General features: G+C 36.8%; 1 long non-coding RNA gene across 1 annotated transcript in view; it reads left to right on the top strand.

The window, feature by feature from the left end:
* The window catches only part of LOC117098035, a 67,203-nt gene that overhangs the window by 38,615 nt on the left and 13,715 nt on the right, over positions 1-14,873 (top strand). Inside the window, exon 2 of the long non-coding RNA XR_004443148.1 lies at positions 7,703-7,833. This is a non-coding gene — a long non-coding RNA (uncharacterized LOC117098035). The remainder of the gene's footprint in view (positions 1-7,702; positions 7,834-14,873) is intronic.

Raw genomic sequence — 14,873 nt, 5'->3', positions numbered from 1 at the left:
AGAGGAAGCCTAGATGGCCCTGTGCCAGCAGGGACATCACCGGAGAGAGGCCAGCTCAGACATCACTTCAGCTTCATGTTTCAACTCCTAGTGTTGGTCCAGAGGAAACAGAAGTCACTCCCCAGAACAACTGACACTACCCTGCTGCCATGGAAGTGTCTTAGCCGTACATTCTCTCTACACTCAGCGATAACTTAGGTTTCAACATTGGAAGAGCATTTCCTTTAAATGGGACTAATTATATTAACATAACAGAGTAAATTCAAACTGAAGTGGATTCACAGTTAAATTTTTATCTACTTATTAGTAGATAGAGGGTCATAAAGAGAATAGCTACACATAAGAGAAACTTTTTATCTTTGCACAACTAGGATGTAGTAGAAGATGGGTTTTTTTTATCCTTCTTCAGTAGAAATTTAATAAATGTTAACTTCTCATCTTTCAATTTTTCTCTGTCAGCAAATTAAAAAAATTGTTTCATAGCCCCAGTCTAAATATAGGATGCTACATTTTTATTGAGGATAGATGACAGGCTTGCCCTTGATAATTTCCACTTTTGCCTTTGTATTTTCAATTTATTTCTTTTTTATTTTTCTGTTTTAAGCTAGAAACAACTCAAATCGGCTTAAACAAACAAACAAAAAGGCTATTTTAAAAATCTGTATATTCTGAACATTCTAGGGACTTTTTTCAGGTATAGTTGACTCTAGGTTTAGGGTGTGTGAGGACTTGGTATTTATTCATTTAATCTTTCCGCTTTACTTTACACATATGGGCCTCAAGCCCAGACTGGCTGCCTCCACGTGATGACCCTTAGCAGTTCCAGGTTAACATTCTACCATTGTCAAGGACGGTGCCAAAAGAATGCTTTGACGCTAGCAATTTGCAAAAAAAAAATGTCCTGGAACTGTTCAGTTAGCATGTCTGGGATCTCTTGCCTACCCTTGAGACAACTGCTCTGGCTAGTGGGATGGAGTTACCTATATGGTCAGGCCCGAGTCAGGTACCCACTTGTAGAGCCAGGGAGTCAAGTCAGCTTCATCTGAACCGCATGGATTAAAGGTGGGAGGAGACAGTTTCCAAAGGAAATCAGGTTGCTGTCATCAGAAGAGGGGACTGGGTGCTGGACAGGAAAACCCTGCACACTCTGCCCACCAAATGCTTTCTCTGGCGGTCTGTCCATAGCTCGCTCTCTGTGATTCCCAAAGGTTCCCCTTGGAAGGTTCCACTACATAGGTTCACCTTCGAATGTTCCCCACACAAGTTTCTCCACTAAGATTTCATGATTGCAGCAGCTGCTGCTTTCAGTAGCACGTGACGGGATCTGAGAGGCCTGAAGCCCTGAGTTTCCCTAGTCTTCAATGGGGAATGGTCTTCGCCTCTCTGGAAAAGGCCGCCTCCCGGATTGAATACTCCACCATGGGGAGTGGTGAAATGGCGCAGGGAGACCCCGGGGGAGCATCCTTCCCCACCCTGGCCCGTGGAACCCGCAGGTGGTAAATGTGGTGGCAGAGCCTCCTTACCTTGTACTCCAGGCCCTCTTACTTGTGTAGAGTTCGGCTTCTTGCTCTATGGACTTTGCCTTTTCTGGATGAAGACCATCCTTGATGAACTCTAAAGTCAGTCAGTGTTGAATGGGTGAGGAAAATGCAGAATGAAAGCAGTAAAGAAGGACTTGAGTAAGTCTGCCTTCTCTGTATTAATATTAGAATCTCTGCCTCGGACGTAGAGAAAATCACTGACGTGCTTGCTAGAAGCAGCTCTGCAAGACGTTTTTGTAAAATGCTTTTTACCCCGTCAAAGGCCCAGCTCATTTGGGGCTAAGGTTTCCTGCATCCACCATGGGCTTGAACGCCAGGCTTGGGGAAAGCGGGGACAACGTTGGAAAGAATGAGGCCTGAGAATGAGTTAGTGCCGCCTCATCGGCGTCACCACATCCCTGTAGGATGCAGTGTCTTTATTCGTAATACAAGGGTGTTGGACTGCTGCATCTTGAGGATCCCTTGTGCTAAATTTCCATCTTTGAGAGACGGTGGCACTCTTACCTTTGAATTTTTGGGAGAAATCTCTGTGAATGTGCCCTGGGGTCTTGCATGCCTCTCAACATTCTCCTCGGGAGGTCACAGGCGGGGGTCTCATCAGGTGAGAAGGACAAAAGCAGCCCTGGCCGCCGTCGTCAGCTGAGAGTTGGCCGGTGCTACTCAGCCAGGGCGCTGAACACAACATGCCAGGGAACGCCACAGGGATCGCTCAGTGACCCAAGGCGCTGAGGCCCTCCGCAGTCATAGCTGACTGTGGATCAGAACACTGCACATAGCACAGAAATGACCAGCTTTCCCCCTCCCAGTTAACAGGGCTGTCTGCTGCAAATTTAGCCCTGATCCTAGATAAAAATTATTAAAATATCCAACTATTAAACTACCCCTACTTCCTGACAATACCCATTCCAGAGCAAAATTGTGCTTCCTTAATCCCTGAGGAGACGTAACATAAATCCAAATCTCTAAGGACCCCTCACCCCCTGCCACCCCGTTCCCCATGGTATTAGCATATAAGCCCACCTTTGACTCCAGGTGTGTCCCTGGTGGTCTTTAGTTGGTGAGTTTGACAGAAGAGTCCAGCTCTCTCACAGCTCTTTCATTTTTGTCTCTGAGTAGAATATCACAGCCTCCTTTTTCTGGAATCACACTTTTAGAATGCTGGAGTAGGTGTCAGACCAGATTCTGTTTTCTCTTCCTGGATTCCTGTACTACAGAAGGACTGGTCACTTTGTGGCCATTCCCTCTATTTCTCCCACAGCATTAAAACTGTCTTTTCCTTCTGGAGCTGAATCAGTCAAAAGGCATGGTTCCTCTCCTGAATTTTGCTATCTTCCAACTCTAGCTTCAATACAGGAGCATTGGGGTATTTAATATAATAAATATCAGTGCCAGGATTTTACCCTCAGTAACTCTACGTTGGCCCTGTAGCTACCATGATCATATAATTTATTATCCAAACCAAGACACTCTGGAGATGTGTAATAAGTATGCCACATAAGCAGGTGTAAACTGGGCTGTCTCCAGCAAACTAGACTATAAAGTCAACTTTCCTGTGCTCAACACCACCCATGTGAATCCCTTGGGAGGGACTGGTGCTGCAGGAAGTCAAACCAGCTTCTGGGACTGAGCAGCCAAAGTGTAGGCTCCAAGAATTTCAGCATTCTCCAGTCACTGTTCAGACAAAACTTTGAGAGGTGCTGCAGGAAGTCAAGCCAGCTTCTGGGACAGAATGAGTTTTCTAATAGTTGTCCTAACAGCTGAGTTCCCCATCACCAGACCGGGATACTTGTCTCTTGCTTGTTTTGTGAAAAGAGTTTTGTCTCTATTTCTCATGTGACACATAAATACAGAACATACAACTTTTCTTTCTTTCTCCTTTTTGGAATAGGTAATCTATGAAAGGATGGGAGGGATTTGAGGCCTTCCATATATATATATATGTTTATTTTTCTGAGTTTCTTATACTTTTTTCTTTTTTTCATGTAGATCCATCTTTTGTTCTATTTTTATTCATATTTATGCTTCTTTTTAATCTTATTGTTTTAATTCATTTTGCATAAAACAAATTTTATTTTTTTCTAGTTCTATTGCTTTTCCTATAATTCCAAGAATATTTTTGTTTACCTTAAAACGATATTCATTCATTTAGCAGAGAGTTCCTCTGGGATATAGTACCATAACCCAACTGTCCTCTGCTCCCAAGCTCTCCAGCCCATGTCTCTGGATCTAGTCTTCACCTAAAATTAATGGAGTCAATTTTGTGAAGCCATCTTTCAAGAATGATGCACCCTACTTTAATCTCTATTTTCTGTTGTATTTATAGCATTTGTAGTTTGCAACACACAATTTAGTGCTTGTTCACTGCTAAGTTTCTTTCTCTACTTTGTGTTTGTTAGAATTCTTTCTTCCTCTAGATTTTTGAGCATGTTTTGGCAGAAGATAGGTTTTCTGCTTTTGTGTGTGTCCACATTAGTTAGCAGTGCAGTGCTGGACACATAACCAAGGATCAAAGAATATGTGCACCTCCATGGTTAGTTTCTCTAAATTCAATAACTGCAGCATAAACGTTGTTTCCGCTTACGTGAAAAGTCTGCAGATCCTTATTCTTTCGTTGCTGTTCCTTCTGCATGCACAGTTCAACATCATCTTCATTAAATCTCATTTCTAATATCTCCTGTTGGTGGGTACTTATTTCAGCCTTTTAAAAATTTTATCAGATTTTTCTGATAAATATCTCACACCAACTCCCTTCTAGGCTTCAAGTTTTTAACTTAGTCTGTTTAACTAACTTTCAGCCTAGTTAACTAACTATAGTCAATATGGGACATTTGACGATTAATTATTAGCCCATTTCTTGTGCAAATATTTATATCTTTTGACTTTTTTTTTTTTTTTACTTCATATGAATAGCACATTATGTATGTTCTCATTTCTACTGTCTGATGAGTTCTCTGTGCAGCCCTGCTATGGTGATTGGCTTGTATCAGCCAAAATGTTTTGTTTCTAATGCAATTTTCTTGGATTCTCCATGAATTGATGGGGTGACTCACAGCTGAATAAGAATGGTTCATTGGCAGACTCGTTTTATTTTATGGTATCTCCCTCCACCTTTGCTTCAGATGGCCTGTAACATATTCATAGGATTCGCGGAGCCCTGAATATTTGGCTATTTTACTTTCTCCCACATACATTGTCACCCAATGTGACAGAATGACAGGGTATCCCTGGGATAGTAAAAACAGAGAGGGAATATTAGCATTAAGAGGTAATATTAGCATTATGCAGCATTATCGTTTGAAGGTGCATAAGGTTGACACAGTAATCTCAAAAGGTTTAAAAGCACAATGACAGAACCTGTAATGTTTATTAACAGGCAGAGATAAATGATAATTCAGTGGTTGAAATGCTGGGGCTGAACACAATCAATTTGGATTAGATGCACATTACCAAATTGAGTATCTTTTATTTCTGCATAATGTTGTATCATGAATCAGAATTTTATTTATAACACTTGACTACAGAGGCAATTGAAATTCTGAGTTCACCCTAAATTACTTATTAACAGAAAAAGTACAACAGGTTTTCATATTTCAAAACACACTAGGTTACTTAAAGGTAACTATTTAATCATACTTTAAAGAAATTTGGACAGCCAATGAATTTAATTTCACCTGGGGATAATGTTTCACAATGTCAGAGGGAGAACTTTCCTATATCACGCTGGAACTATGACAATTCACTTTTTATGTATGGATAAAGGATGATGCAATGAACAATACTTGCCTAGCAAAAAGGCAATCATAGAATACACATGATAGTAAAAGATGGTTGGTATTAACTTGGCCTACCTTGCAGATAAAAGGTTTTGAAATAGCCAATGACAATGATATCTGGCATAATCCAGAAAGCAATACAACTTTCCTGGGGCCTCCCAGGAGGGAAGTTGCCAGTGGGGACTTGGGAATTTGAGGGATATTCATGAATGTATTTAGCAAGGGAGCGTTACATCAGGTGTGAACTGTCAGTTCAGAAAGACCAGTCCGTGGAGCAGATGTCTCTGATCTACAGGGGAACTGACTGCCTTGAATTAAGTATATTTCCTGCTAAATCAAATTATTTTAAAATTTTTCTGTTGAAAGTTATTTATTTATTTATTTATTTATTTTTAGATGAAGTTTTACTCTATCACCCAGGCTGGAGTGCAGTGGCATGATCTTGGTTCACCGCAACCTCTGTCTACCAGATTCAAGCAATTCTCCTGTCTCAGCCTCTCGAGTAGCTGGGATTACAGGCACCTGCCACCACATCTGACTAATATTGTGTATTTTTAGTAGACACGGGGTTTTCCTATGTTGGCCAGGCTGGCCTCAAACTCCTGATCTCAAGTGATTAGCCCTTCATGGCCTCCCAAAGTGCTGGGATTACAGGCATGAGCCACTGTACCTGGCCAGTAATATTTAAATAATTCTGCCATATGTTACTTTACTACTTCCACTTAATACATCCTACTGGTATCCAAGAGGATATATTAATACTGAAATACTATTTAAAACAAATGTACCTGGCACGTGAAACAATTACTCATCACCGCTATCCCCTCTCCATTATGATTATTGAAAAAGCATCTGCACTTGATGAATTTCAAAGCACAGCTCAGAGGGATTGAAGTGATTTCTAGAAACATATTTTTAAAGACACATCTTAGAGAGACTAGAAAATATTAAGCTTGTCTGTTTAAGAAACTCCACACAAATACAAGAATTTATAGCATTCATCCTGGAGTGGTGGCTCACACCTGTAATCACAGCACTTTGGGAGGCCGAGGCAGGCAGATCACTTGAGGTCAGGAGTTCGAGACCAGTCTGGCCAACATGGTGAAACCCCATCTCTACTAAAAATACAAAAAATTAGTTGGGTGTGATGATGTGCACCTGTAATCCCAGTTAGTTGGGAGGCTGAGGCAGGAGAATTGTTTGAACCCTGGGAGGCAGAGGTTGCAGTGAACCAAGATTGTGCCACTGCACTCCAGCCTAGGCAACAGAGCAAAACTCCATCTCAAAAAAAAAAAAAAAGAAAAAAAGAAAAGAAAGAAAAAAAGAATTTATAGCATTCTAGGGCATATTACATTAAAAAGAAGTGCGTGAATCATAAAATAGGTTGGGGCATTGTAAAGTATTTAAATTCGTATTAAAATTGATTTTTTTCATTATTACTGGGCTACTATTTTTATTTTAAAATATATTTAGTTAATTTTTATAATATACAATTTCAATTAGGTAGGAAGTAAATAGAATAATAAATATTTCCATCTTAGCCTCTTCTATACTTTCTATCAAATTTATTTTATTGAAGGTTTTCTTCTTTGGTTTAATCACTTCATTCATGATCCCAGAATGTACTATCTTAATGTCTTAGAGATTCTTTAGTGTCTAAGAAGTTGTCTTCATTTACTCATTTTTCATAGGCAAGACCCCTAATGTCCAGCTTCCCTGTGTTGTTGCAATTTCTTAACGTTTTGCTATGGAGTGACTAGCATTTGGATTAACCTGTTTGTCATTTTCTTTCTTCCATTTATCTTGACCCTTCATCAATCCCTTATTTTTCCTTCTGTTGCTCCCCACTCCCTCACTCAAAGAATTACTGTTTTATTTTTACCCCAAACTTTCTAATGTTAAACGAGTCCCATATGACCCTGCTACTCTCCAGATTCAATTACATTTCAGAAACATTCAGGGTCTCTTTGTTTCTTCATATCTCTCAAACTTCATACATTATGATTTATTTCAGGTATTTATTTTATTACTATATCCATGCATCTCCCATATCAATTTCTTTTTAATTCTCTTTTACACATGTAGTGTCTTTATAAGATACTATACCTAAACACCATGCGGAAAGACAGAACATAAACGGTTTTGCCATATATGAAGAAAAGAAATGAACAGGGTGATGGGAGTGAGAGCAGGGAATTTTAGAGTTTACAGTAACAAAAATACCTACAACCACTTATTTGGGGCCCGAATGATTATTCTCATATTATGTGATTTTAAAAAGTCTCAGAAAGGTAAATGAGTTTAATTAATGTCATACAACTAGCAAATGGCAACATAGGGACATAAAATAAAAGTTTCTTAATTTGACAATCATTGTCTTCCCTTTAGATTGCACCACCTTCTTCTGTGGACAAATAGATTCCAAATCTCCTGGCTTCTGGTTCTTTGTGGCACACTTTAGCTCACTGACACATGTTGCCGAAGGTGGTATAACAGGCTGAAAGTGAACTGCCTTTGAGGTAAGGCTATATACCATTTCAAAGGCAAGCTATGGAACAGTAGTTATCATGATTCAAACAGCTCTGCATTTAACACTAAATTCTAGGGTTACTCTGATAGAACCCTTGTGCTCCTCTAGGGGATGAAATTAGAGCATAATCCTGATAGAAGCCTCTCCATATATCTGATTTTAAATGAGAGCGACATTAGAAGTCCTTGGGAGTTTATAACCTAGGATGACTGATATGGAATTTAAGCAAAGTGAATACAAATATTGCTTAAAAAATGAAAGGAGATTCAAATTCAATGATAAGAAAACTTAAAATTAAAATGACACTGGTTTCCTGTTTAGGGTGTTTTAAAAATTAAAATGTTACTTGTAGGAATAAGAGATGTTTGGTTAGATTGTGTTTTATAGGGAGTGGGCCCAATACCTTCAGTTTGTGAGCTATGATGGATGTAAGACCCCAGTGGTTAAAGAGTGAATGGGGAATGAAGGCATGAGTGGAGCAGTTACAGGCTTTTATTTTGTGTAACCTGGCTACAAAGAAAAATTAAGAAAAAGAGCAGGTTTTAAGGAGACACAAAAACAAGAGAGTGCATTTTTTTCCTTTAAAATGTTAATGTTAGAGAGATATCAACATGTTTCTAGACTATGGTACAGAAGTTAGGAGAGGGCAGTTTAGCTTTTGTTAGTAGATGGTAGGTAATTTAGATTAATATTTTATGAGAATTAGAAAACTTACACCAGAAATAATCTGCTTAAAGATCTAACAATGCAAGGAAGAATTCTGAGGCCACGATCTCACAAAAGACAGAAACCTACAGAAGTGATCGTAGGTTTTTCACTAGTGATATCTACTGATTTCAGGAGATATAATTAAGAGGCTGAGAAGCTGAGAAGAGCTTTTGCTAGAAGATTACAAGAAATAGAGTCCAAATACCACAGAAATCCAGGGTGTCTAGCAATTAATGAGGCTTTGGGTAGGGAATGAGAACAGCATCTTAGAAGTAAGATTTTTGGTTAGATTCATCTCTATTGGGACTAAATCCCTTATTGGCTGATGTTATCCTAAATTGCTAATGCTGTTAGCCACCTGCCAGAAATAAGCTTATATTTTCCTTGGAGGAAGAGCAGCACAATTCTGGTCATAAAATTATTTATAAAATAAAATTTCAAGAATTCAGTCAAAAATAAATAATCAAAGAGACATGAAAACATGACTAAAATTCAAAAGAAGCAGGTAAGGGCATGAGATTACATGAAAATCACGTAACAGAGTAATCAAAGAATAAAATATTCTTTAAATCTTCAAAGTCATAACAAATAAGCCAGAGAATTAGAATTGAGAATTATGACAGAGAATAAGAAATTAAAAATAGAAATTTTAGAACTGAAAAATACAACAATCACAGTTAAGATGTCAATGAATGAATTCAATAGCACCTTAGACACAACTGAAGAGAGAATTAATAAATCAGAAGACAGACATAAGAAAACTATTGATTTTTTTGGGAGCAGATCACTTGAGGTCAGGAGTTCCAGACAAGCCTGGCCAAACCCCATCTCTATGAATAATACAAAAATTAGCCAGGCATGGTGGCACACACCTGTAATCAAGAGGCTGAGGCAGGAGAGTCACTTGAACCTGGGAGGCAGAGGTTGCAGTGAGCTGAGATGGTGCCACTGCACTCCAGTATGGGTGACAGAGCAAGACTCTGTCTCAAAAAACAAAACAAAACAAAACAAAAACAAACAAACAAACAAACAAACAAAAAAAAAAATTACTGATTTTTGTATGTTGATATTGTATCCTGCAACTTTACTAAATTTATTTATTGGTTCTAACAGTTTTTTTGGTGGAATGTTTAGGATTTTATATATATATGATCATGTTTGCAAACAGGGACAACTTGAATTCCTCTTTTTCAATATGAATGTTCTTTGTCTCTTTCTGTTGCCTAATTGTTCTGGCTAAAACTTCTCATACTATGTTAAATAAAAATTGTGAAAGTGGGCATCTTTGTCTTATTTCATATCTTAGATGAAAAGGTTCTGACTTTTCCCCATTCAGTACAATGTTAGCTGTTGGTTGCATTGTATGTACTTTATTGTATTGCAGTATGTTCCTTCTGTACCCAGTTTGTGGAGTTTTATTTATCATAAAGTAACATTGCATTCTACCCAATGCTTTTTCAGCATTTATTGAAATAGTCATATGGTTTCTGTCCTTCATTCCATTGATGTGCTGTGTCACAGTTATTGATTTGTATATGTTGAACCATCCTTGCATCACTGGGATGAATCCCACCTAAGCTTTTTAACGTGTTGTTGAGTTAAGTTTGCTAGTATTTTGTTGGAGATTTTTGTACCTTTCTTCATCAGGTATATTGACCTTTAGTTTTCTTTCTTTCTTTTTTTTAATCCTTGTTTGGTTTTAGTATTAGGGTAATGCTGGGCTCATAGAATGAGTTTGCAAGTATTCTCTCCTGTTTTCTGGGGAGGTATAATTTGAGTAGATTGTTATTCGTTCTTCTTTAAATGTTTGGTAGGATTCAGCAGTGAAATCATTATGCCCTGAGCTTTTCTTTAACAGGAGACTTTTCATTATTACTTTGATCATATTACTTATTACTCATCTGTTCAGGATTTCTGTTTCTTTAGGAGTCAATCTTGGTAAGCTGTACATGTCTAGGAATCTATTTCTTCTAGAAGAAATCAAGAACACAATACCATTTACAATAGCTACAAAAATAAACCTAGAAATAAAGTTAACCTAGGAGGTGAAAGACCTCTGCAATAAAATTTATAAAACATTGATAAACAAAATTGAAGAAGACACAAATAAACAAAGATACCTCATGTTTGTGGATTGAAGGAGGTATATTGTAAAAATGTCCATATCACCTAAAGAGATCTAGAGATTCAATGCAATTCCTATCAAAATATCAATGACTTTCTTTATAAAAAGAGAGAATAATCTTAAAATTCATATGGAGATACAAAAGACCTTAGATAACCAAAGTAATTTTGAGCAAAAAGAGCAAAGCTGAAGATATCACACTACCTGACTTCAAAATATACTGAAGAGCTATAGTAACCAAATCAGCATGGTATTGACCTTAAAAAGGCACATAAAACAATAGAAAAGAATAAAAAAACCCAGAAATTAATCCATGGATTTACATTTTTGTTTGATTTTAAACAAAGGTGCCAAGAACAGATTTCAGGGAAAGGATATCCTCTTGAATAAATGATACTGGGAAAATCGAATAGCCACATGCAGAACAATTAAGCTAATTACCTATCTCTCACTATATATAAAAATCAACTTTAAATGAATTAAACACTTAAATATAAGACCTGAAACTATGAAAATACTAGAAGAAAACATTGGGGAAATGCTTTATAAAATTGAACTGGATGAGGGTTTTGGGATAAAACCTCAAAAGCACAGATAACAAAAGCAAAAATAGACAAACATGATTACATTAAACTAAAAAGCTTCTGCAAAGCAAAGGAAACAGTAAGAGTGAAGAGACAGCCTGCAGAATAGGAAAGAGTATTTGCAAACTCTGCATCTTACAAGGTGTTACTATCCAGAACATGAAAGAAACTCAAACTACTTAATAGCCAAAAAAACCCCAAAACAAAACAAAACAAAAAAACCCCCAAACAATCTGATTTAAAGTTGGCAAAAGACTCATATAGATATTTCTCAAAAGAAGACATACAAATGGCTAATAGGTATATTAGAAAATGCTCAATATCACATACTATCCAGGAAATGCAAATCAAAAATCACAATGAGATATAATCTCACCCCATTTAGAATAGCTATTATAAAAAAGACAAAAAAAAAAAAAACCTAATGATTTTGAGGATGATGTGGTGAAACAGAAACTGTTGGTGGGAATGTAAATTACTACAATTATTATGGAAAACAGTATGGAGGTTCTTCAAAAAACTAAAAAACCAGAACTATCATATGATCCAGCAATCCTATTACTAGGTGTATACTCAAAGGAAATGAAATCAGCATGTTGAAGAGATATTGCACACCCATGTTTACTGCAGCAGTATTCACAATAGCCAATAAGTGTCCATCTATAGATGAATGGACAAAGAACATTTGGTGTTCTTTGTCTGCTTCTCACACACACATATCTGCTTCTCTCTGTAATATACATGTATAAATGTATATGCATGTATACATTTATGTATACAATTATGTATATATGTGTGTATATATATGAATATATATGTGTGTGTGTATATATATATAATGGAATACTATTCAGCTGTAAAACAGAATGAAATCCTGTAGTTGGTAGCAACATGGATGAACCTGGAGGACATTACGTTAGGTGAAATAAACCAGGCAAAGAAAAATAAACACTGCATGATCTCACTTATATGTGAAATCTAAATATGTTGATTCTACAGAAGTAAAGAGTTAGAAAAGTGGTTACCAGAGGCTGGGAAGAGTAGGGGGAAAGGAAGAATGGGGAGAGACTGGACAACAAGTACAAAGGAACAGGAAGAATAAGTTCTGGTGTTTCGTTACACAATAGGGTGACTATAGCTAATAATAATGTATTATGGCTCTAAATGTATTATAGCTCTAATGTATTATAGCTCTAGTCAAGATAGCTTGACTATTATCATCATAAAGAAGTGATAAATGTTTATGACGATGGGTATTCTAATTACCCAATTTTATCATTATACAATGTATACATGCATTTAAAATCACACTGCACCCCATAAATATGTACAATTATGATGTACATATAATAAATACAACAAAAAAATGAAGAATATACATACAAAAAAAGTCCAAAACAAAGCATGGAGAGGAAAAGAAAACATGGAGAGAAAAAACCACAGATAAGAGACAAGAAATATCTAAGATACAAATAAGGAAGCCTTAAATTAATATCATTGGAATCTCAGGAAGAAAAGAGAGAATGGGTTAAAACCAATATTTGAGAATTTTCTAAAATTAACATAAGACATTAAGTCACAGAGTCAAGAATCCCAAATATGGCAAATACAATGATTACCACTTTTAGAAATATCAGAATAAAACCAAAGACAGAAAAATCTTAAAAGGCAGGTAGAGGGGGAAAATATTACCTTGAAAGGAAGAACCTCTCAATGGAGAGATATCTTAACAGAAACAATGAAAGCCAAAAGACTATGGAATGAATCCTGATCGCTTCAGAGTAGACCTTGAATTTCGCCACCAATGAAAATACCCTTGAAGAATGAAGGCTAAGAATAAAAAATTTCAGATAATAGAAACAGATGAATTTACCGTCACCAGATCTACACTAATGTAAGTACCAAACAATGTTTTTCAGGCAGACAATGAATGATTACAGATGGAAACTCAAGGATGAGGGAAGAGTGAAAAGGAAAAATGTGTGACTGAATAAAAATCGATAATTAGTGCACCAACCTAGTGTATATATCAAGGAAAATGTTATTAGTAGAGATTAAGGGAGGTTTATTAATAACACTAAATGTAATTCACCGGGAAGATAAAACAATCCTAATTCTGGCTATGTATACATTGTATATATAGGAAAGCCACATGATATATAAAGAAAAAATTAATAGAGCCAAAAGGAAAAACAGATTCCCAATCATAGCAGAAGATTTTTGACATATTTCTTTCAGTAAATGATAGAATAAGCACCTGAAAACGTACCACATCAGACAACTACGTTCTTTTCAAAAACCAGGGAGAAGTTGAAAATACATGAGAGCAGGGCACTGCCCTCCCTCCAACAACTCACCTCTCAGCCCCTTGGAGCTACTTGGGTCTCCTCAACTTGCTGGTCTTACACATTGCACTATTACTTGAATTTCCTAGCTTTCCTCAACAGGTGAATTCTTACTTACTTTTTTTCAAATACTGAGTTCAGACATAAATCCCTTATTATTTCTTTCTTCTCTTCTGGGCTTTTTTAGAACCTGGATAATACTTGGGTTGTATTGTGGCACATGTTACATTGCGATATAGGATTTATTTAGATCTTGCATTGCGCACTGTGACTTCTAGTAGATACCTCTAGCACAGTTTGAATATTTAGGAGATGCTCTGTATGTGCTTCTGGTCTTACAGTCATGTATCACTTAATAACAAGGATACAGGCTGAAAAATGCATTGTTAGGTGATTTCATCATTGTGTGAACATCATAGAGGGCACTTACACAAACCTGGATGGTAGAGACTACTCCACTCCTAGGCTATATGGGACAGCCTATTGCTCCCAGGTTACAAGCCTGTATAGCATGATATTGTATTGAATACTATAGGTAATTGTAACACAATGGTGTTTGTGTATTGAAACATATCTAAACACAGAAAAGATACAGTAAAAATATGGTATTATAATCTTATGGGATCACTGTAGTGTATGCCATCAGTCGCTGACCAAAACATCAGATGTGACACATGACTGTATTTGCCGGATCACAATCATCATCTTTTCTCCCTCCTCATCTTTACTTTAAAAGTAAACATTTACCCTCAACAAATGCTCATACATAGTCCTGTACCAACAATTAAGATAATTAAATTTTTAGACACGTTTAAAAATATGGAGACACTGTAAACGACTAGAGTGTGTAGGAACTCCCTGACTGCATCCTGAATGTCAAGGTTAAAGCCTAAGCGCCAACAAATATGGAAAGTGAAAGACGAATAATTAAGAAATGGGTTAACTGTACCATTTGAAAGTCCATTACCAAGTCTTAATATTTAAGTAATGCTTCCTGATTTTGGCACAAAATAATTAATTACGATTAATAGTGTTTGGGAATGTATTTTCAAGGTCTGAAAAAAATGATGTGGAATGTATCATAGTTTGTCAACTATGCAACTTTGTCTTGTGATTTTAGCCCATGGAGAAGAGAATATTTCTTTCTCTGTACCTAATGCAGTAGTATGCCAGGCCACTACTGGGCCAGGCAACAAATAAGCTGTTTGGGCCTGAAAAAATAATGGTAGCCCTATCTTCTTTAAAAATAGTCATGGGACACAATGAA

Source organism: Trachypithecus francoisi, unplaced genomic scaffold (genome assembly GCF_009764315.1).
Source record: "Trachypithecus francoisi isolate TF-2019V2 unplaced genomic scaffold, Tfra_2.0 Lachesis_group15, whole genome shotgun sequence".
NCBI classification, from domain to species: Eukaryota; Metazoa; Chordata; class Mammalia; order Primates; family Cercopithecidae; genus Trachypithecus; species Trachypithecus francoisi.
This window is presented reverse-complemented; position numbering and strand designations above follow the sequence as displayed.